At 40.4% G+C, this 22,499-nt stretch overlaps 1 protein-coding gene across 3 annotated transcripts in view; it reads right to left on the minus strand.

Annotated features, from left to right (window-relative positions):
- Positions 1–22,499, minus strand: part of TMCC3 (transmembrane and coiled-coil domain family 3) — a 152,509-nt gene that overhangs the window by 97,653 nt on the left and 32,357 nt on the right. The window contains exon 1 of one of the 3 annotated variants that reach the window (XM_027679896.1): positions 8,918–9,078. The exons of the other annotated variants lie outside the window; for them this stretch is intronic. The gene's annotated coding sequence lies outside the window, so the exon portion shown is untranslated. Of the gene's footprint in view, positions 1–8,917; positions 9,079–22,499 lie in introns of those variants that run through there. 3 annotated transcript variants of the gene reach the window in all.

Raw genomic sequence — 22,499 nt, forward strand, 5'->3', positions numbered from 1 at the left:
GCTACCTTTCTGAGAGCAACAAATATGCTGACTGATTAGCAATTGCCTGGCCTCTTTGAACTTCAGTCTACAGGAAACATGGAATCAGGAGAGGAAATGAGCTCTCTCTTTGCAAACACCCGGAAGGTTATAGAGTGTTAAGAAAAAGCTAATGTGAATTTATCAGAGACAGATTATGTCACTCTTCCTCCTACATCAGGATAAAAGGCCTTTCTGTAAGACAGAAATAGGAGATACTCTACATCTTCAGTGAATACACAGCTTTTTTATGTTCTTTCACAATAGAAAACCAGAAAGTGCCTCTCAGAGGTTTGCTGCCAAACAGAAAGGCCATACTGTGTGATACTCACTTGGGTCTTGACTGAGACAGTGAACCAGAGAACATGCATTTTCTATATACAGTACAGACAGCATCTGGAAGGGGCTGCGAGCACACAGGAGGACAGACTTATAAGTTTAAAGGATTAGAGAAATCAGTTGGAACAGACTTTAAATAAGATGATAATGCAGTATATGAACAAATGAAGAAATACTTATCAGTTGCACAAATGCAACATGGGGAATGGGTGGATGTGGAGATTGGATAGTATCATAAATATGGGGAATGGGTAGATGTGGAGATTAGATAGTATCATAAATATGTGTCTGTCATGCTGTTGCAAAACCAAATGACAAACAATGACTCTAAAACAAACTTCACCTTGGAATCTATAAACATTTGTTTCACCTGTAGATCTTGATGCTTCAGCAAGAGTACTGCACCCACCCTAGGCACCACACTTCTCTGAAAACCCAGACTACAGCAGGGGGAACAAAAAAGAACACAGACAATTAAATGTAATGAGGACAATAACTGGAGTTATTGATTGCATTTAGTTCAGGATTTTTATGCTTCAGTTTTCTGCCACTGCTCCGGATCCCTCACCCTATTACATCTTCCACATGACTTCCATTCTCATTACTCATCCTGACTCACAGACTGGTCAGATAATATTTTCTATATTGCAGCATGGGAAATCTTGTTTTATAGATATCCCAGTTCCTTTAACAACCACATAGCACTGCCCTCATGGGGAAATGCAAGTTATAAATGGGACAGCCAGCATCAGAACTAGAACTAAGGAGCAGGGTTCAGATCACCCCACTAAAAGCACAGCTAGTTTCCTTCTTGCCTGCACCCTTTATTTCAGTGCGCAGTCAGAACAAAGGGGGGGCTGTGACCTTCAAGGCATTCTCTCTGTCCCACATGACTTGACTGATACAGGAAGGACAGGGAGGCACAGCAGTGGTTCAGTGAAAAAAATCAGTTAAGAGGGAAAAGGAGAAGCAAGAGTGGCATACTTACAGAGACAGAGCAAAAAAGCCAGTGGCAGGAGAAAGTCGCTGCTAATTGAAGAACTCCCTGCATTTGAGAGTTCTGGAGTCCAAATGCATTCATGGGCAACCCTAGCCCCCAAAAGAGCTCCAAAAGAAATACGAAAGCATCTCTTTTCCTTTTGTGTTAATATGAACCAAGCATACAAAAAGAAAAAAAAAACCAAACCCAAACAACTAAAAGCAACAGATGTCTTAAAAGTACCATGGAAATTCAGCCCCTGCTTGTTTGTTGTACTTCACTAGTAGATAAAAAATTAAGAGATTCATCAAACAACCTTGACATTTTCCTGCTGTGTGATGCTGCAGACACCCATGTTTCCAGCTCACTGTATGCTTGGAAACACTCTGTCTTCAGAGGAAATGAGTAAGAATGTTGGTTCAGGAACCTCAGCTCCTCAGGCTGAGGGAATGTTATAGAAACGTCTGGAGAAGATAGGTCTATCTCTGACCAGATAGCATAAACACTATGATGGCCAGATATGACATCATTTCAATGCCAGTAGGAAGCTAAGGTCATCTTGCACCGTCTCAGAAAGTTTTTTTATTTACTGGAGGCAGGCAGAGCATGCCCTGCCCACGCTGCCCCCTGGGACTGGCAGCATGCCTCCCTCCTCCTGCTCTGCCATCCCCTGCCTTACATAAGCAAAGGTAGCCCAGAGGTCACGGCAATTTCTGTCTGAACACATGTCATACAAGATATCTCCGGGCTCAGGAGCCCTTTTCTGTTTGCTTCAGATACTGCTGCCTGATGACAGAAGCAGAACCACTTTAGCCTTGAGAGTGGACTGTGCTTACAAAGGCATCCCCATCTCCCAGGCCTTACTGACAGCAGGTTTGGGCTGGAGGACACAGTCATCTTTCCTTCAGTTTGCCATGGGGGCCAAAGGATAGGGTTTCAACCTTCATCACAAAGCAGCATATTTAATAGATAGTTGTCAGCAGTAAACTTCTGATCAACTGCATGAAATCAATTCATTACTGATTTTCTATTTGGAGGATCATTCTAAAGCCAAATGAGACTTGAATCAAGAAATCAAAAAAAGGAAACATCAGTAAACTTAATAAATCAAACAAAATCAGAACTAATCTCTTTCCAATTATCTTTTTCAGTATAATGCACAACCATATGAAGTTTTTATGGCTACAGGCTGAATATTTGCTCCGCAGGACACAGGAAAGAGGGGGAGGCCACAAGGTTTCCTGTCCCTTTTTTCCCTAGCTCTCCTCCCCATTAATAAAGCATGCCCAGTCCTATGGCGTGTGTAGTAGCTACGTGACCAAAGAGTCTCTCTCTCTTTTGGATCTTCCCTCTGTCTGTAAGAGCCATTCTGCGACTCTCCAACAGCAAGAAATCAATCACAGACCAGTCTGTGCCTGCATAAGTGATACAGGTTTGAGAAGGAGAGATTGAAAGACTACAGAACGGGAAAATAAAAGTGCAAAATCTACAGATTGTTGAAAGAAACCTGGTAATAACCTTCTGGGAGCACAGAGATTCACTGGAATCAGATTATGTTCTGTCATTTTACATTAGTCCTCTCACGTGATTGCAGCATTTGATACATGCAAGCAAGATTCTCAGGCGACAGCAGAGGAACACAACTCATTTCTTCCATCATTTGAAAGTCATTAGGATTAGAGCACTGCATGCATCAGAAACATCAAATTAAGCACCCACCACAGGATCAATCCCCATTATCCCCTGGGTTTTTGCAAATTACCACTGCAAATTAAGTATTTTAGTGAAAGCACTTATAATTTGCTTTCTTTGTTAGCAATGATTTAATTATGCTCACTTTTAAAACACAAGATGATCAAAAGTTCTCTTTTTCACACAGCTAACAAAGCTGCAGCTAACAATCAATACTTTACTCCCCTGTTACAATTGCAAAATTATTATGTGAATGTAGAAACTAAAATTCAACTTTAAACTCATATCTCATTTGGTTGCTATTAAACCTGTTAATATTTGCATTACTAAGGATTACTCAAAACAGTAGGAAAGTACAGTTCACAAACAATCAGAAGGAGCAGGAAAGGGGGAAAGTGCAGCAGTTCCAACTTTCAAATATTTTTATCCATCTGTACGGTATGTAAATCAAGACACACTCTAATTTCAGGCTCCCAGTCTGCAAAGTGCTACACAAATTGCTAGATCAAAGCATTCAGAAGTACAACATGGACTAAACAAACTTTTATGCTATTTTGATTTGTGGACCAAAACCAATCTAGAACACCAGAGCAATACAAGAACCACCAAGAATGGAACAGACTCTGTATGTTTGCCGAGACACTTGACTGTCATAATCTTTACCATGAAATGTAATATCCTAGTTTAGGCTTGCTGGATTTATTTACAGAGTAAAAGAATTAACACTGGGAGAATAAATCTGGGGATTACATCTCCTCATTCAGTATGCCTCAGAGAGACAGCAAATATATTCAAAGTGTTGTCATGTACATGAAAATATACAGAATGATAGACACAGGAAGCAGCAAAACACTCCACAGCATATGGTTTATGTAAATTGAAACTGAAGTCTGTATACAGAAAATAAGTACAAAATGTAATATTTATTGAATTCTATTCACTTGGAACATAAAGCTGGAATTACAATAGCAGGTGTTCTCAGATATATGTTTGAATGCCAGGAAATTACTCCTGTGTAATTTTTGTCTGCTACAAAGTATATGTTAACAATTTAGCTCCAAATTAGTATTTATAGGTCTCTGAAGACTGCTTTTCCTTTCCATGCCAGTTTACCTTGTGCTACCATTCCAGGTACTTTACACACAGCATCTTTCACACAGTATTCCACAAAAAATAAGATGAAAACTCTTAATAAAAACTGGTAAAAGCAAATCTTTTAAAACTGCAAGTGTTTCCCCAGATGTCATTACAAACAACCATCACACACTACCCCACAAGTGGAAAACAAGATAGACATAATGCTAGACCTATGCATTTCCAAAAGGACATATTGCCACAAAGGATTAAATTATTTTCTTTCTGTGGAAAAAGTACACAAATACCACTGAAAATACAACTATATGTCATTAGGCCCCTCATATCCCATTCTATGCAGGCCATTTTAGAACAAAGTGTATCCCCTCTTTCCCAGCTGTACACAATCTCCAAAGCAGTTGGCATGCTGATAAGACTGATAATTATTTGTGAAGTCCTTTTTGAACCACTATCATACTGTGGAGCAGTTGTAGCTCCAGTTTTACAAGGTGCTTTAGTCCCTAGTCCCAGCAGATCATTAAAACAAGGGAGGCAGTTTATACACTTAATCATTTAATAAGTTAGAAGTCGTGATTCTATACAAAAAGTCACTCTTGTGGCCCCTTCACAAGCCACATACACTGTCCTCATTACTTCTCATAACTACATTCAGTTGTGTAATTCTGAGCCAATTATTTTTTACCCCCAAGTAGGCAATCAGGATTTTAATGGAAAATGTGCAGAAGTGCATACCCAAGTGTGTGCATTTGCTTATGTATATGTTCATGCTTCATAAACCTTCTGCTAAAATTTAATTTTCACTGAATCATAAATATCTGAAGAAAATTGAACTCAGAGGATTTTCACAGAGTAAACACTTTAAACCTCAGAGATAGATGTTATGCAAGCAGTTTAAAGCAGTGAAATATATTCTGGGGGCTCCCAAACACATGTCCCAGGACTTGTCACCTAGTGATTGATTTCTCCATCTTCCCAAACAGATCACAGATCCTCATTTCAGCCAAGGATTGCGTATTCTTATAATCTACCCCAGTCAGTTGTTTTTTTTCTAGTCTATGGGCCAGATACAAATTTGTTCCATCCTGAAATCAGAATTCAAGAGAAACACTCTATAATGAATCAATGTTCATCAACCAAACACCTCTCTTGAGACAGGCAACATTTTTGCCGTCTGATCTTCCCAGAGGAGCAAGGGACAGCTTTAGCTCTGCTTTGCACTCCTTTAGAGCAAACTGCTGAAAAATTCAGGTAAACACGAACCCAGTCTCTTACTCCAGTCTCAGTTTTCTGCCAGCCAGGGCTGTCTCCCTCAGATAATTCTAGCAAAGGAAATTTCACCTTCATGGCTGAATCCCAAAGTTCTGTGACAGAATTTATAACAAGCAGAAGCAGCTGTTAATAATCCCATGATTAGCCTGCAATGAATTCAAGCCTGAATCTGACTCTGCAATCATTACCTCTGAAACCATAGGACCACTTGCTAAGGAGAAAGATCTCTAAAACTATCAGAAAAAAAGCTGAGTGACTGAATTATTGGCTTAAGCTTATTTCATTTCAAAAGTACTTTGGGGAAGTTTATGTCTGTCCATGTGCTGCCCTGGGGAGAAAAAAATCTCAGGAACAAAAATAACAAAAGAAACACGTTTTTGTTTTGACTGCAAAGGAATAACCAAATTCATTCCAAGGAGAGAATTGGGCTGGAAAGTAATACAAGAATGTAGTTCCAGTGGAAAGTAGATATTTTGACTCTGAGAAGAAGTTTGAAGGCCAAAACACCTCAGATAAGAATCTTGCTTTAACCAAGAGTCGCTGCTACTTTCCCACACAGCTGTAAATCAGGACCATCTACATGCAATACAAAGCAAAAAGCTCATATATGAGCAAACAAAAACAAACAAAAAAAAACCCAACCAAAATTTATTTCAAATTAATATGAAAATGGTATCATCTGTACAAGCTGATAGGGATATTTGCACTCCACTTTACAATTCTTAAAATCATGCCTATTCCCCGTGTTATCTTGTTTTCAAATTACTATTTTTTCCCAGTCTTCTAAAGAGCTACATCTCTGGGCCTATGTGCAGCCAAGCAAATTCAATCAGAGTACAAAAACCAACTACATATTTTAATATCTGAAAAACACAGGTGAAGACATGTCTTCAGGAAGGGTACAGATACTTCTGTCCTTCTCAGCTCTTTAGTGCTTACACACCGTAGTGTCAATCTCAGGTAGCTTTCTAGACCTTCACTGGTCATAAAGAGCCAGCTCTAAGCTTCTCGTTTGCAGTCAGTGTTGAGAAGTGCAACTCCATGTGAAGGACAGCAGAGCAGATGCCCAGGCAACAGATTGTAAAGAAATGAGTTTTCAGGAGCCAGGAAAGACAACCAGAGGGAGCAAGGAAGAAATGAAAGAAGCACAAAGAAGCTCTTCTGGGGGCTGTAATCAGAGTTCCTTTTTCTTGGAGTTCTGGGGAATACCTCAGCCCAGTAACCTGTGCCCACTATGAAGCCAAAGCAATCCTTGACAACTGTTGTGCTACCCTGGTGGCTGCATCTTTATGCAGCTGGGGTGCCAGAGCAACATTCACGTGACACAACACATGCTGTTGAGAAAGCAACATGATGATCTCCTCCTCTGCTTTCCCATGGAGTACGGGGCACAGGTACAAACATGCTCATTCCCGCTCTGAGATCTTCCCAGACAGAGGCAGAAGCCGCCATGCTTAGTGAGTCCTTGCTGGTATGTGCAGAGCCACATATAGGACTTCAGCTGAGGATATGAAAAGAGCAACTTTTTGTGAGCAGATGTAAGCCAGTGGGAAAAGTGAGCAATGGATGGGAGGAACAAATATGACATGACATTGAGATGCTCTGCACAGGAGTGAGAACCCTTCAGTGGTATTTAAATCCATTCTTTCCAGCAGCCAGAGAACATGCAGCATTAGGATTTCCAATGGTCTAATTTAGGTACAGGCAGAATGACAGCTTTAGCACCCAACTGAACTAATTTTATTCCACCATCCATTTTGACCTGTTGCCTGTAACAACTACCCCCAGATGTCTGTGCCAAAAGCCACCCCTGTCACATAGCACAGTTTAACTGTGGTAGTTGTTTGCAGTCATGGTCTGGAGAACAAAAGTATGAAGGGGCTAAAATATGGAAACCTCATGGAAGCTGTGACAATCAGCAGCAAGTAAGAATGGCAGCTTGGATACAAGCTTTGGCTCAGGACACTCTCCTAACAACACTGATGACCGAAAGTGGGCCATAGAAGCAGTGATTCCTTCCACATGTACCTATAACTGTATCTGTATATGAACACCCACATAGCCTGATGCTTAAATTCATATTTTAGTATCTGATACTGATTATCATGGGAGACCTATGGTGTGTCCTGGTATGACCATTATTCTATCACAGACAGATAATCAATAGCTTCTCTTTTCATGACTCCTGCATGCCTAGGGGTGTTGTTTCAGCAGCAGATGCAGAATACACATACACCCAGTGGTGTCCCAGAGAAGAGGACAGCTAATGGCCAGCCAGCTGCAGATGCATCAGCAATGTCCTGAGGCATGCTGCCACCTTGTAGTTTAGAGAGATGACAGTGATCACCCTTTACTCCTTCCACTTAATTCACAGCAAGGTTATCTGGCACCCAGAGAAGTGTTGCTGAGTTTGTTCTTGCAGTGGAGATGAAGGGTGTACTGGCTATTTATCAGTACAGCCTGGGAGTCCCACAGGACACATCAATTCTATTTGGATGCATTGAAAAAAGTACTTTACCTCTTTCGGCCTTGATGCTACAAATGTACTTAAAAGCACTTACCATTAGATGGGTCCTGGTTTGTCTAGAGCAACATATGTTTGCCTAAGAACAGGAACAATGCTCCATAACAAGCAGGATAATGCATCTAGATAGTCAGTAGGTTTAAATCAGCCTAAGGACTCTTTGACTTTCTCAAAATCTGGACTTTGTCTTGCTCTGGGTAAATTCAGTATGTAACACTGTCACTCACTACACATAGATGTGAAAAAACCGCAACCTATAGGATGCAAAGGAATGACAAATACGATTCTTTGGGTGAATGTGGTCTGTTGACATATCTGCCTGTTCAGAACATCCTCTGCACTCTTCTTGGAGCTTGTACACACAAACAAGTTTAATATGTTCAGCTTAAAATAGCCATTTTTAAGAGCTGTATTTTCACCTACATAACACGGGATAAAAGTGGCTTAAAAGTATACAGTCACATAGCTTTATCTCCACTGAATCAGAAACATTCCCGTAACTGGCACTGCCCTGTCTCACAGTCAGTCTTTCACAGTGGTTTTCTCCAAGTACAGGTTGGGCTTTTCTTATTTCCTGACATACTTGTGGAGCTTATACCAAGAATTTGGAACCAATTACCACACGACAGACAAAGTAAGAGGGCAAGTTAATTAGTTAAAGAACATGAAATTTAAATCAAAATAACCTTGTTTCTGTGCGTCAGAATAGGATTTCAGATGTTATATAAGAAAATGGAAGACAAGACAATAAGACATCAGGAAATATGTCTTAGCACTAATGATTTGAAAGCTCTATTTTCTAGAAAACAGAACGATACAGTTCGTAAGTAAGGTGTTGAAAAAGTTTTAGAAAAAAGAAATGCTACAGGTGAAGCAATTTTTTTAGCTTAATTAATTTAAAATGCAGAACTTTGAGAACTTACTTAAGTAGACAATACAATCTGTTCAGACCTTTCTCGATATCTTTTATTTTCTGGCTGTCAGCAAGAAGAAAATCTTACCTTATGCCATAAAGTCTATTGCTGAGAGAGCTGACCGTGGTGTTCATCCCATTCCTTTCTTTCCTTCACCTTAATTAGAACTGAAGACTGAAAACGTGTGGCTCTCAACACTCAGGAGATATGCAAACTACAAGGGAAACACAGCTAAGGGCTTGTCTGCATGTGTTGCACACCAGACAAGGCAACACTCTTTCCTTCCCCTCTGCTATTAGGGCATTTCCACTACAGCATGTTTGGCTGCACTAAGCTATACAGTGCCAAAGAAGCTATTTATGAACTCTAATATTTGTGCACATACAATGGTAATAACACCAGACTGTGTGAAACATTTTTATATGACATTTTTCTAGAGGAGACCTTATTGCCTTGATTTCTGCAGGAAGGAGAGAAGCTGCTCAAAACTCTCAGACCTGTGGTTAAAGCACTGATGGGAGACAAAAGCTCTCCCTTTGAAGATGAAATGTCATTTTGGATGCTCATTTAAAATTAGGTTTAATTGATTCACTTGCATGACAGAGACAGTAGCTTCTGAGCAAAAGGCTCACCAGAAGGAAATGAAACCGCTGACACAACATGAAGAGCTGAAAACAAAGTGATGCAGCTAACACACTTATCTCATGGACGTCGTGCATCTTGATTTTCTTAGATGGTTTCTGCTTAATCATGTCAAGCAAAGGCTCTTCAGAAACCCAAGGATGATTCTCCAAACATCCAGCTCTGGCCACTGATTCTGAAAGACTCTGAGAGACTTCACCTGTCACAGAATCATCTAAAATATGTCCCTGTTCCAGCTTTTGCTATTGGAGTGAGACAACAAAAAGAATTATCACTCCCATAGCATTTGATGGCATTGGTATGTGAAAAATTGATTTTGTTCCTTCCTCCCACCTCCTGAGCAGATTATTTGGCTCTGTTAGAAAGTGAAAACAAGCGTTTTCTAAATTCCTAGCAAAACAAAAAATTCAAAGTATTTTCAACTTCCATGAAATCATTCATTATTGTTTAAAACTTTTAATTTTCATTAAAATAAAACAAAATAAGGTGAATAAAAAAGCAATTATACCTTGGTTTTTCAGAACAAAAAATTTGACTAATGTCTCATTCACATGGAATGCAGTAGTGCCACAAAATCTGCTTTTTGTTTTGGGAAAAAACATGTTCCACTTTATATCTTTAAATATTTGATTCATCTAATTTTATGTTTTATTCAATGAAGGAATTAAACTAAGGTACAGTGGCAGCAGATAACCACAGGCAGCACCAACCCTTGGCAATGCTACTTGAGCTGATGTGTGTTATGAGGAAGGATGCTAGTCCACCACAACATCCCCCTCCCCTCTCTCTCCCCCACCCTTATGTTTGTATTTGGCATCATGGTGTGGACTGATGTTGCATATTTTGTAAAACTAGTTCTTGCACTTGTAAATAGAAATAATATTTCATCTGGTGTAAAAAAAAAAACATGCTGAGGTACATACTACACCTTTATTTTCTTCCTGTTTTTTTGTGTTGAATGCTGTGTTGTATCTTCAGGGGTTTGAGCTCTTACTTCTAGATCATTTGATACAACAAACCCAATAAACAGACCCCAGATAAACACACAAATGGAAGATATCACCTTTGCTATTAAAAAAGGGCTATTTAAGTCGTATCGTACAGAGGAATAAAATGCTTCAGATCCTCTCAGACAACATTTGGGAAAGAAACATTGTGTTAGAGACATACAAGTATGCCACAGTTGTGGCAAATCCTACATTTATTGGAGCACAAGATGCTAACAAAGAGAAGCATGGCTTATCTGTTTTTCAAAGTATTTTGTGCATTTGATGGCAATTTTCATACAGCCACTTTCAGAGCTTCCTCTTTCTCGTTCACCAAATCACTCTTAGAAATATCGCAACAGGAACAAGTGAGTCCTTTTAAAACTATGCTAAGAAAATGATCATGAACCGCATCTTTAAATAAACTGCTGTCCTCTTCAAAAGGAAGTTCTTGTGAGTTATTCAAATGTGTAAGACAGCAAACAGTATTTTGACTTGCATTTCATAGGGTTTTCTCAACAGTAATAAGGGCAGCCTCCCAACTCTCCTGCAAGGACAGTGATTGTTGTTCCTTCTCTTGCTGTGGAGGAAGAGGGACTATGAAACTCCATGAGTGCCTTGGGGTCACAGAGGAAGTTTGGGGTAAGGTTGAGTTCAGCTCGTGGCTCTCCCAACTACCAGATCCACCTCCTTAATCAAGGCCAGCAATCACTTCTTCCCGGACAGACTGGTCACTGCTGCCGCCTATAGTAAGATCCTTCAGTCAAATGACAAATGGAGGGGAAGGGAGGAATCTTCCACACCTTTTTGCCCTTTTCTAGCTTTTTACCCTCTGAAGATCTTAAATACTTGATTATCAATGGTAAGCAAGGAGATTGATCAAACCCTCTCCTTCAAGACAGCTGCTGGGTAACTAGCAGCACCCAAATGGGCACTGTACCACCACACCAGAAAGTGCTACTTATGACTTGCCAATGCTAGCACACAAAAGCAACTCGATTCACCAGGATTCTCCTCTTTCCAGATCATGCAGAAATATTGCTCACTATAGAAAATAAAAATTACTGCCCAACTGTAATTCAGGCTCAAATCAAAAGGCTCAGCTCCTGAGCTGGCCCTGCTGTCCTGTAGCACAGGAAAAAACATCTGGCAATGTGCATATTGCCAAGTTGTTTATTACTGAATTACATTGCATCCATATGTATCCTGAGCAATTTGTTGCTAGGTGCTGATTTATTTAATAACTTAGCGGACTTTGAACATTTTTCCAGAAAGGAATGCTGGACCTGAAGGTTTCATTGTTATTTTGTTCAATGAAGCAACAATAGCTAAAAACACCCTCATAAAAAACTCTCAGGACTCCTCAGTAGAGGTAGGAAAAAAAGTAACTTTGTATTGTGGCAGACCCTGAAATCAGATCAAACAGCAACTGTGAAGCCTCTTTTGAACGGCAAGACCAGGTGGAAAGAATTATTTAACCTTATGCTCCCAAAGTGAGATTAGATCCACAACTTGGAAAGACCGGTTCGGAAACAACCCTAATCAACAAATCTTTTACAAGACGGATACTGTTCAACACAAGATAAATCTCTGAACTGGGTGATCTTGTGAGATTTAATCTATCATATTTCCAGTCCTGTAATTTTGCATCATCAAAGTGAAACTCAAATAACCAGTTTCAATTTTAGCCTCAGTTCAGTGTAAACAGATCTTCTGCTTCTGTAGGTTATCTTAAGTTAAAGGATGTCAAAATATCTTGCAGAGTCCATTAAATGGCATTCTTTTTTACAGGGGAGGAGGGTTCAAATGATTCACAGAAAACTGTAATGCCCCCCCTGGAAGTCACAGAGCAGTAAGCACTGTAAGCTGCAGGCCCCGTGCCTTCCACACCAGGATGCTCTGCGGATCGGAGGCTGTTGTGACTTCAGACCACCAATTCCTCTTAAGGGTATAAAGACAAGACCGGGGAGTGTGTTTCTTTTGATGAAGCAGGCTTGTGGCTGGTGAGACTACATGCAAGCTAAGGTTTAACAAATACATCCCAAAGGCTGCTCATACTGGCCTCCTCTCGCTGCCCCAGGCAGCTGGCATTCCCCCGAGCACCTCCCTCCCAGACACGAGGTGGTGGGGCATGACAATGGAGAAGCCCATTGGAAATCAATTTGGCACGTGCACTTTGGCACAGGGATGCCCCGCGCTGAAGAACCAAGCTGAGCAGTAGGGCAGGTCCTCGAAGCACGTGGCAGGCACAGTGAGTGCATGGCACTCCATGCCCAGGGCTGGCAGCATCAGCACAACCACCCACACATCTCAGCTTTCTCCATAACTGGCTGAGCGATGCAGGCTCAGTGTGTGGCACAGTCTAGGTATCTCTTCAGGAACTGAGATCTGAGTATCTGACAAAACCAGGGCCCAAACTTCCACTAAACACTGGAAGAAAAACAGAATTTGGCTCAAACCTCACCGCATCTTGCTGCTGGTAAGGAGATGAATCTGAATTTCTTAGTCACACAGCCTTGATATTGGAGGTCTCAACATGGACCTGAATGGATCATAGTTAAAATTGCCATAAATTTACATATATATATAAATTGCCATAAATATGCATATACCATAAATGTTATAAATACATTCCCACTGCTAAATCCAGAGAACAGCACTACATTTCCCCATAAGAACCTCTGTTTTATTCTATGCTGCTGGACAAGTCTTTGAGCAAGAATAAAACAAATATTTACTATCTCTCCAATTTCAAGGCCAAAGCTATACAGTTACAGCTCACTCATGCTCTAGCTCTTCTGCAAAGGGTATGGTTACAGTGAATCAAGTTTTATAAACACAACACATGGGTTTCTCAGTCTGTGCATCCTTATCGTTGTGTCAAATAAATGTGATTTTGTTATTTTTACAAAATTTTAAAAAGTGTGAATTTACCAGTTCATGGCATTTTTAAGTTAAAATCTATATCCACATCTCTTTGAATATTGTCATCTGTCCTTGAAAACAGGTCCAGCAATTGCCCAAAAGCAACATGATGAGCGCAGGTGAGCTAGACACTTGTCAAGAGCCTGAACAAGTGAATTTTTCTGGAAATCAAAATGCATCCCCTGCCTGAACTGACTATAGCTGATAGAGGCAGAAGTCTGCACTCTATGAGTTTCCCAATATTCCAGCTTCATTTCAAAGCCCCCAAAGCCTTAGAAAACACTCCTGGCCAGCTGAAGGCAATAATCTCTTCTGGCAGCCTACATGCAGATCTGCACTTTATTTCTCCCTTTGAGCATGTCAAACCTTACAGTCTGCCAGCTGCAGCGTTCACAGAAAAGTAGATGCAGTGAGTCTGTATCCTGAAGGTCCACAAGGAATCTGCCTATAAGAACACCGAGAACATCTGTCCCTCATCAGGGGTTAATCTGAAACCACATAAGAGATGGCAGAAAAAAATCTACTCTATTTGACTTTGGTGGGTCTTTGAGTAACCAAGTTCTTACTGCACTTGTATGTCTACACAGAAGGAGTACTCTATATATCTATACAATGTAGAACATTGTATTATAGTGTCACATCACAAACTAACTTTGGTATAAAACCATATCCCTTAATCTGAGGGGAGGTAATAACTCTCAGAACAGGTAAAGTAGAAAGGCCATATGTTGTACCTGGCATGGAGATATTGCTGATTTACCTGATTCCAGGTAAATTCATCTAATCACTTAGAGGCAGTGAAGTTAGGATTTAAGAGCAGCCCTAGAATCCACTGAAACCATCAGGTACCTCATGGGTTTCTGGAACCTTTGGATTCAGAGTGCATCAGCTGTACAAGAACAAATGGGACTGATCACATCAGCAGATGCAGAGATTGTGGCAGGGTAAAGTCATTTTGTATACAGAGAATTTAGGATACAGGACAATACAGGTTTGGTTTCTGCAAGGAGATAGGGTTAACCTGTCTCTTGCAGCAAGCCTAGCTCCTGGTAAGATCTCCCTCATAAACAATTATTTTTCTTTTTGCCTTGCAGCACTGTGTTGGAAGGATGCAACAGAGCAGGAGGCTGAAAGCTCGACTACCTAAAGCTCTCCATCCTAACACGCTCCTGCTGAGCACGGCAGGGCCTCAAAGAAAGAGGAAACCAGGTGGAGAGCATTCAAGAGGTAGCATTTACCAGAGAGATCTGAAAAACAAACTGGAAGACAAAGCTTTATATTGCATCTTAGACCCTAAGCCTGCCACTTCCACCTCACAGGCTGAGCATCTCACCCAGATTCACACTGACATTCCACATTGATCCTGCACCAGGATCCACACAAGCATGAAGGCTGACATAACATTAATTACCCTATGCCCATTATCGGCACTACTTTTCCCACACAGCTTGTAGCACCCATAATAATTTTCAAGGGGTTGCACCAAGAGCTAACAAAATGCCCTCGTATGAGAAGCATGGATAGCACATCATTCTGTGTTGCATGCCTAAATGCTTTATTCTTGCTCATTTGTGCATCTTTGAGGTAAAAAGTGTAAGAGAAGCACCACCTCTTTTTTATGATACAGATAAGATTTTCCAAATCCCAATCCTCTGTTAAAAATGTGAAAATAATAAAAAGGCTGCAAATGCATTTAAAAGTAAACAGCATAAAAATAAGCTGAGTATTTACTGGTGGTGCAATTAGAAACAGATCACAGTCTAGGTGTTACAAATTACAATGCTTTGGCAGATGTAAAAAACACTAGCAAGACATGGCATGGTTTTTAGTCTCCTTGTCTTGCACAAAGCTGAGAGATTTTCTAACGTAGAGAAATAAAACAACACATACAGTGGTGAGATCTTGTACGCAAGCGTAAGCAAACCTTCAAGGCTGACAATCAGAGATGCTATGAACCTGCAGAAAATGTTGTAGGCAAGTAAAGGTCAGCCCATCTCTAAATCCGGCCATGAATACCAATGAGAGGGCTGGAAACTACTGTGTCTCTGCTTTGTACCTCGGACCAAACAACAGTGATAAAAGGCTACTTTTTCTGATGTAAGAAAAATCAGGGAGAGGGAGCAAAGATAGAAGAAAACCAACAGAAGACCCTGTGGAAGGTGATGCCTTGCCAGCAATATGAGTCTTGCTACAACTATAAGCCCTCCTGAACTTAGGGGATTGTACCGCCTTGGAAACTGCCTCTTCAGTAGCAAATCAAAACCCATTTTCTCTACTTGTATAATTCTAAACCCTTTCTAAATGTTTTTTTATGTAGGAAAACCTGGCATTAAAGAATATGTCAGCATCTTTGAAAAGCTTCTTTGTCTCTCAAATTCAGCAACATAATGCTAAAGGTAAGAAATACTTTATAAAAAAATACTTTATAAAAATAACCTTCTGTCTCCATAAAATGTGTTTATAAAAATCAAAAGCCAAACCAGTAACTGCTGTCTCAAAAATACATATAACAAAACAAATTTATGCACTAAAAAATGTAACAAGTCAAAACTTCAAAACAAAGCTATAATAATTACTCCATTAGTATCAGATTTCTAATGAGAATATACTCATTTTTGAAGTCAACATTTTTTCCTAAAACTTAAACCCCTTTCTTACAAAGAATGGGAGAAGTAAAACCATTCCATTTATCTTATAATGCAGCATGAGAGTGCATAAATGCAAACACATACATGCTGCTGAACATCATCAGAATTACACACCTTAGAGTCACAGTGTCCTATTCGGCTGAGTAGGTTTTCCTGTTGAACAAGGAGCTCTGGCATCTAGCCCTTGCATTCAGTATACCAGGTTGTAATAGCAGGCCACACACGGTCACAGGCACATTTAGATATTTCAGAATTTTTGTATGACCTACCGTGTGTCTAAAGTCACCTGAATATGGACTGAAATTACTTGCCAGAAACTGCTCCAATGTTGCAGTTCCTTAATTCCTCAAATATATATCATTTTGATATCCAATAGTTTCCATGACACCAATAAACCCATCATGCATTGGAATGAGAATACACTGTTGAAAGTGTTGATGCTGTTGAAAGATTCTATCAAGGGCACAGAGAAACATGATAAGTTCCGTGCCAGTGAGTTCTCTCATTTAGGATAAATCTTTTGTATGACATACAGTCATTGTTTGATGAAAAAAATGCTTTATTACAATGAAAGGGAAATATCAGCTATATAGAAATAATGTCAAGCAAAAGAGTAAATGATAGGCAGGTCTGACAAACCAATACCATATATTAGAGTTGCTATGGATGCCCTGAGGCAGAGCAGCACAGTCTTTTGAAAGTGTTATGGAAATACAGAATTCAAGGTACACTGTCAATTTGTTCCAAAACGTGCTCACCCTCGGCTGGCATTCAGCATGGTGCTGGCACTGAAACTGCTGCCAGCAAAGCTGTAACCATCTGTTCCCAAGAAGAACGTGACCCAACTCTGCAAGTTACAAGACATTCAGAAGTAAAGGTTACAGTATTCCTTGAATCAGGGAAGGTAATGATGAGAAGGGTTTCAGATGATCTTCCAAGGCAGCTAGTATAGCATCACCTTCATTTTTGGACTGTTTTCTTGTATCACCATACTCTCATAATATTGGGGTTTTGTCATCTGAGATGGGTTGTAATTTCCATACTTTTGACTTAGTTTAGTTAGCTTAGTTTCCTATGGAAATCAGATTCCCAGGATAAGTCTGTGTATATGTCTGTAATAAACTTTTAATGTTGATTTCAGACCAATCAGACAGACACTAGAGATCTCAAATTTGATGAGCTGTCTGTGTATTTTGTAACACTAGAGTGAAGGAGACTAAGGTTTTGATTTTGTTGGCCAAGTAAGTTGAATGGGGCAGCCTACATCTAGCTGTCCAAATATTTGGGGGAACAAAGGTTGTATGAAAAGGGATGGGAATTGTATAGGATACATGGTGAGAACAGAAAATAGTAGTTTAATTTAATTTTTTAAAGCCTATGATGAAAAGGCTCAAGATCATAGGAAACTGAGTTTCCACAGTATTCTCTGTAGCCACAGGACCTGACAAACACACCTTCGTGAACAAGCTAAACTCATAGCAACAGCTATATTTAAGCTAATATTAATGATGGGATTTTCATTACTAAACTTTACTGTCTCTCATAATAAATGGGATTGCTGCTGGAATCTGAGGGAATTTAGCAGTCATGCTGGGCTGGCCATCTCTGCACAATGCTCAGTAAAGATGCTGTGTAATGTCCATGTGCCTAAAAGGAAAAATAAAGGGCTGCATATGAATAAACTAGTCTAACAGAGAGAGTTGAAGCCTAGCTAAGGGCTCCTCGTTGATTTTAACCCCGTTGCAACTGGTGGTAGGTCAACACTGAGGACAGCAGTGGTGATGGCTGCGTGAACTGCACTGAGCAGCAGAGCAGTAACAGCTGAATGCCAGTCCCAACTGTTTCCACCACATCCACTCCTGTGCCACTACTCATTCCAGCTTAAACAGTGATTTCCCCGAGAAACGGATTTCCTCTGCATTCAGTGGGGTAGCAAAGAACCCCACCTTTCTTAATCTGCTTCTGAGACTTCTGCATTGCAGTTGTTGGGAGAAACTGCTACTTTTAAACCCAATATTTAATTAAAGTATCTCCAGGATTTTTTTCTCCTGTAATTTAGTGACACTTCTCTGGCAGGCTAACAAGAATTATTTGCAAACTACTACAGCTACTGCAGACAAAAGAGGTCTCCAAGCTGCACCAGTAGCTGTAATTAACACAGGAGCATACATCAATATGCAATTGACTTCTCAGGGAATTCAGTGCAGCCACACAACCAAGCAGCTCTGACAAGCTTTTGGCATCCAGACAGCAGCTAGTCCTGCCAGACACTGGAACAAGAGCAGAAGGAGAATGAGAGGACCAGTTTTCTCTGCAAGGATTTTTCTAAGATCATCTTCCCTGGGTGCAGGGTCACATCCAGACCCATGAAATCCACCCTGGTTAGGGATCCTGGATTTAGATGAGCAACAGCAATGCAGAATTTCAAAGCCTTCCTCTTGCCAGGAAGGCCAGTCAGCAATTATTTACCATGGCATGAACAACAAGACAGTGGGGCTAGGTATGATGAATATGGGCTGCAGCTGCTGAGATGATAGATTGTGACATTGGATTGGAGTGCAACATCTCAGTACAAATGGAAGCCTTAGGCAGTAATACAAGGAGACTGGGAGGAATGGACTTGGAGCACGATTTTTTGCTCATGTGAGCAATATGATGGTTAATTGTACAGAGGGTCCAGTTCTTTGAAAAGCAAGCTAATAATTGCATTTTTTAATCTGCAGTTAGTCCTGATAGTGATAGGTATAGTCCATCACTGACCCCTGTGATCAGAAACAGAGAAGGTGACCATTTAAGAAAGTTAGAGAGCCCAGCCAGGTGCACATGGTGTTTTACATGGGTGGGAGCCCAAACGTCCCTATTCTGAAATGAACCATAAGGTGGCACTGCTTTAAAACATTACCTACAAAGATTTTCCCTGACATTTTCTATAATCTACAAGAACACAAGTTCCCGCCGAAATTAAGCGAATAAGGTCATTCTACAGAAATCTCAGTGATATAGTGAGAGTGAATATCATTGGCAAATGTACTTTCACATACATTATTTTCTCTGAAATTGCTAAGTTTTGTTCTGAAAAACCAAATGTCTCAGATACTTTTGTTCAAGCATTGCAACTCCTATTTCAAAATGTATGTTTGTGTGTGTAACACCCACCCCCCTCCCCTCTTTGGACAACCTCTGGCATGTAATACCATAAAGATTCTGTTCTTTTTCTGTGCCACAGCAATAGCAAACAAAGACACTTCTAAAGAGCAATTTTCTGCTTCACATCTAATCTGTAGGAAAAGACTGGCAGAGAAAAGTAGTCTTTGCAAGTGGAGTCACAGGAAATTCATAGTTTTCATGGTAAAATGAACTACATAGATTCTCTGTGCTTATTGATTTCCTACTGTGGTAGACGTGGTCACCACTTTAAATGAATACTGAAAGGGACCTAAAGCCATGTACAAAGAGACAGTCCAAGAGAGAACAGTGCAAGAGTGTGATTCTTAACATTAAGTTCCTGAATGCAAAGACAAGGACCCTACTGAATCTCCAAATATCTCGTGTGTACACAGAGAATGAGCTGCTGATTGTGTGTCGGTGTACAGTGCCAGTTTTTCATAGCACAAAGAAAAGAAATGGGTCAGAAGACAAATGCTCACTGACTGAAGAACCTTCTGCTGGGTTGTCATACAGGAGCCTAACTGATCTGGAAATAGCAAGGCCATGAGTTCAGGACCCCCTTGATCTTCTGTATCCAGCTGGTCTCCTGCCCTGCAAAGAACTCTTCAGCTTTCAGGTAGCCCTTTACTATGAACATGCAACGTCCTTAAACCACTGTTATTTTTGCAGTCTCTACCACAAAGTATGGCTCACCCACCTCCAGCTACCACATGCTATGCAGAAGAACACATTATAGGGACAGATAGCAGAACTACCTGAGCCTAGCCTTAGATATTTTCTTTCTTACAGGTACTTTTGATCTAGCTTTACGTCTTAGTGATCTTGCATTGACACCCTTTCAGCCAATGGAATAAAATGTTCAAAAAGCCAGTGAGATGATGGATGGGCCACAGATCCCTTTCCAAGTGCACTGACAGTGGAATGATGAAGCATTGTCAGACTACAGACTGACTTCAGGACAGTGAATTGACCCAGGCTCCATCTTGACACACAAACACCATCCATTGATTCATGAATCTATCTGTTTGGATCCATGTATTTGCTCTGCCCAATACACAGTCTGGCAGGATGTAAAGCAGTCAACTGAAACAGCTGGAAAGACACCAAAACAGTCCACCCATATCAACATGAGGATGTTCTCATTTACTATAATCTCACTGGTATTTCAAACAGGAGAATATGCTAATTCACACCAAGAATGTAAACATAGATGTCTTCAGAGTGTAGCGACTCAGATGATTTTGAGTTGATCCCTACCACCCTGCTAAGGTAATGGGAAGCTTTTTCCTACTGGAGTTGTCTGAAAAACCTGCCATGCATCTAAAAACCGAAAGATAGGGACAGCGGGAGACAGGAGGATGGATGAACTTGTAAATATCAGCATGCAAAGTTAAAAAGATTCTATCGGTAAGACTCATATGATGAATTTTAGTCTTTTTTCTTTTTCCTCTTTTGAGCATCCAAGATAGTCTTTATTTCAAGTATCACCATAGGAGGAGTAATTCATTCAAATGAAATGTGATTTACTCTAAATGAGCAAGAAAAATATTCCAAAACATTCTGAGCTCCAAACCTTAACAAAAAAGAAAAGTATTTTTCTTTAAAATGCAACTCTCAGAGAAAATAAGCCCTTTTTTTTTTGTCAACAAATACACTGTGGAAAGATGGCACATTGGCTCTTTTTGAGAAGCAGGCTACCAAATTCTCCTTTTCTGTCTCCAGTCATAGCTAACTGAAGACTACCAGTGGCAGTGAGATGCCATTGGACCTACTTGACTTTTACAGATCTTTTTGAGTTGGATACTAACAGCAGTTATGAACTGGAGCCCAAACATGAAACACTATTAAATTCTTTGAATCTAATACACAAGTGCTTCAATTATCCAAGCCTTGCGGTATGCCAGATGAGGTCATGATTCTTAATGCTCATCATATTGAATATTCCTGCCACATTTTGAAAGCTTAATTATCAAAATTATCCTTTGTCCCTTGTGTTGTATGAATAATTGAGGTTTATATATTTCATGCAAAACAGGTTTTGTACCTCATTAAACAGACCCATCTCTATTGCCACAATGTAATTCCTGAACATAATCTGTACAGTTTACGTCCTCACGCCTGGACAGCATGATTATGCTAACTATAAGGTAAACTGGGCTTGAAGTCAGAAACTGCTAGAAACCCACAAATGAAGTGGCGGGACTCCAGCTTTGGAAGCAGATTGATTTTCTGCACTCTGAATAGGCATGCAAAATGGCACCATTTGTTACGTTATTCAAGCTGTTTAGCTGAACAGTGTTTTACTCATGTCTAACTTACACTGGCACTGATCATCACCTTGTTTTTAGCAGGAGTGAGAGTCCAGAAGGCAAATCATACACAGCTCAATTAGTTTAAACTAGTACTACAAAAATGTGACGTGCAGATGCTAATTCTTAGTCTGTTGTAGCAATGCAGGATCCTTAGAGTAAGTTCAGCATATGAGTTCACATACCCCCTTTTTTATATACTGATGTGGACTACACAAAAGTCCTTAACACGAATTAATTCCCATGTGTTTACCCCAAACACAGAAGTACACAACAATATGAAGGCAGCAGACTCACTATAAGACACACATAAAAAGTCTAAGGGAAAACCAAAGACTTTACTTATTGATCAGCCCATCTTCCCATCTTCTTGGGAAGAGCCCACAGAGAGCACAGGAGTGTTCAAAACTGCCACGGCATCACAGGAGTTTTGTCCCTGGGTAGCAGCATGTCTCACTGGCTAACAGAAAATTCTCAAATATAGCATTCATGAAAACTGGGACATCAACTGCCACTCTGTTTCCAGGAAGACAGGTTTACAGGCAATACATAAATCTAATCCAGCACTTTGAGTAATTTTTGTCCCTCTTTCATACCTCATTATTTGAAAAGCATCCTAGTAGTATAAGATAGCTAAGAGAGACCTGTAGCCAAAGTCCTATTCAAAGGGCAATGTCATGCAAAGGTGATGGCTCTGAGGGGCCTTTCAGGAAAGAAGTGGGAAAGTGGGGTGCAGTGAAAGGAGAGAGGGAAGAAAACATCTGATACCTGCCCCAGCCCACTGACTGCAGAGAACACGGAGCAGCAGTGAGAGCTAGAGAAGGGGAAAAGAGTAGCCAAGAGGGAATTGGGAAGAGCTACACAAACATCACACAACAGGAGAAAGGGACGGGAGCTAAAGAAGCCAGAATCATAGAACCTGGCAGTAATCCTGAAAGGATGTGGCACTGATGGATGGATCTGAAGAGGAGCGATATGATCAAAGGTGGGA

Source organism: Neopelma chrysocephalum, unplaced genomic scaffold (genome assembly GCF_003984885.1).
Source record: "Neopelma chrysocephalum unplaced genomic scaffold, ASM398488v2 Primary Assembly neopelma1_59, whole genome shotgun sequence".
Lineage (NCBI taxonomy): Eukaryota > Metazoa > Chordata > Aves > Passeriformes > Pipridae > Neopelma > Neopelma chrysocephalum.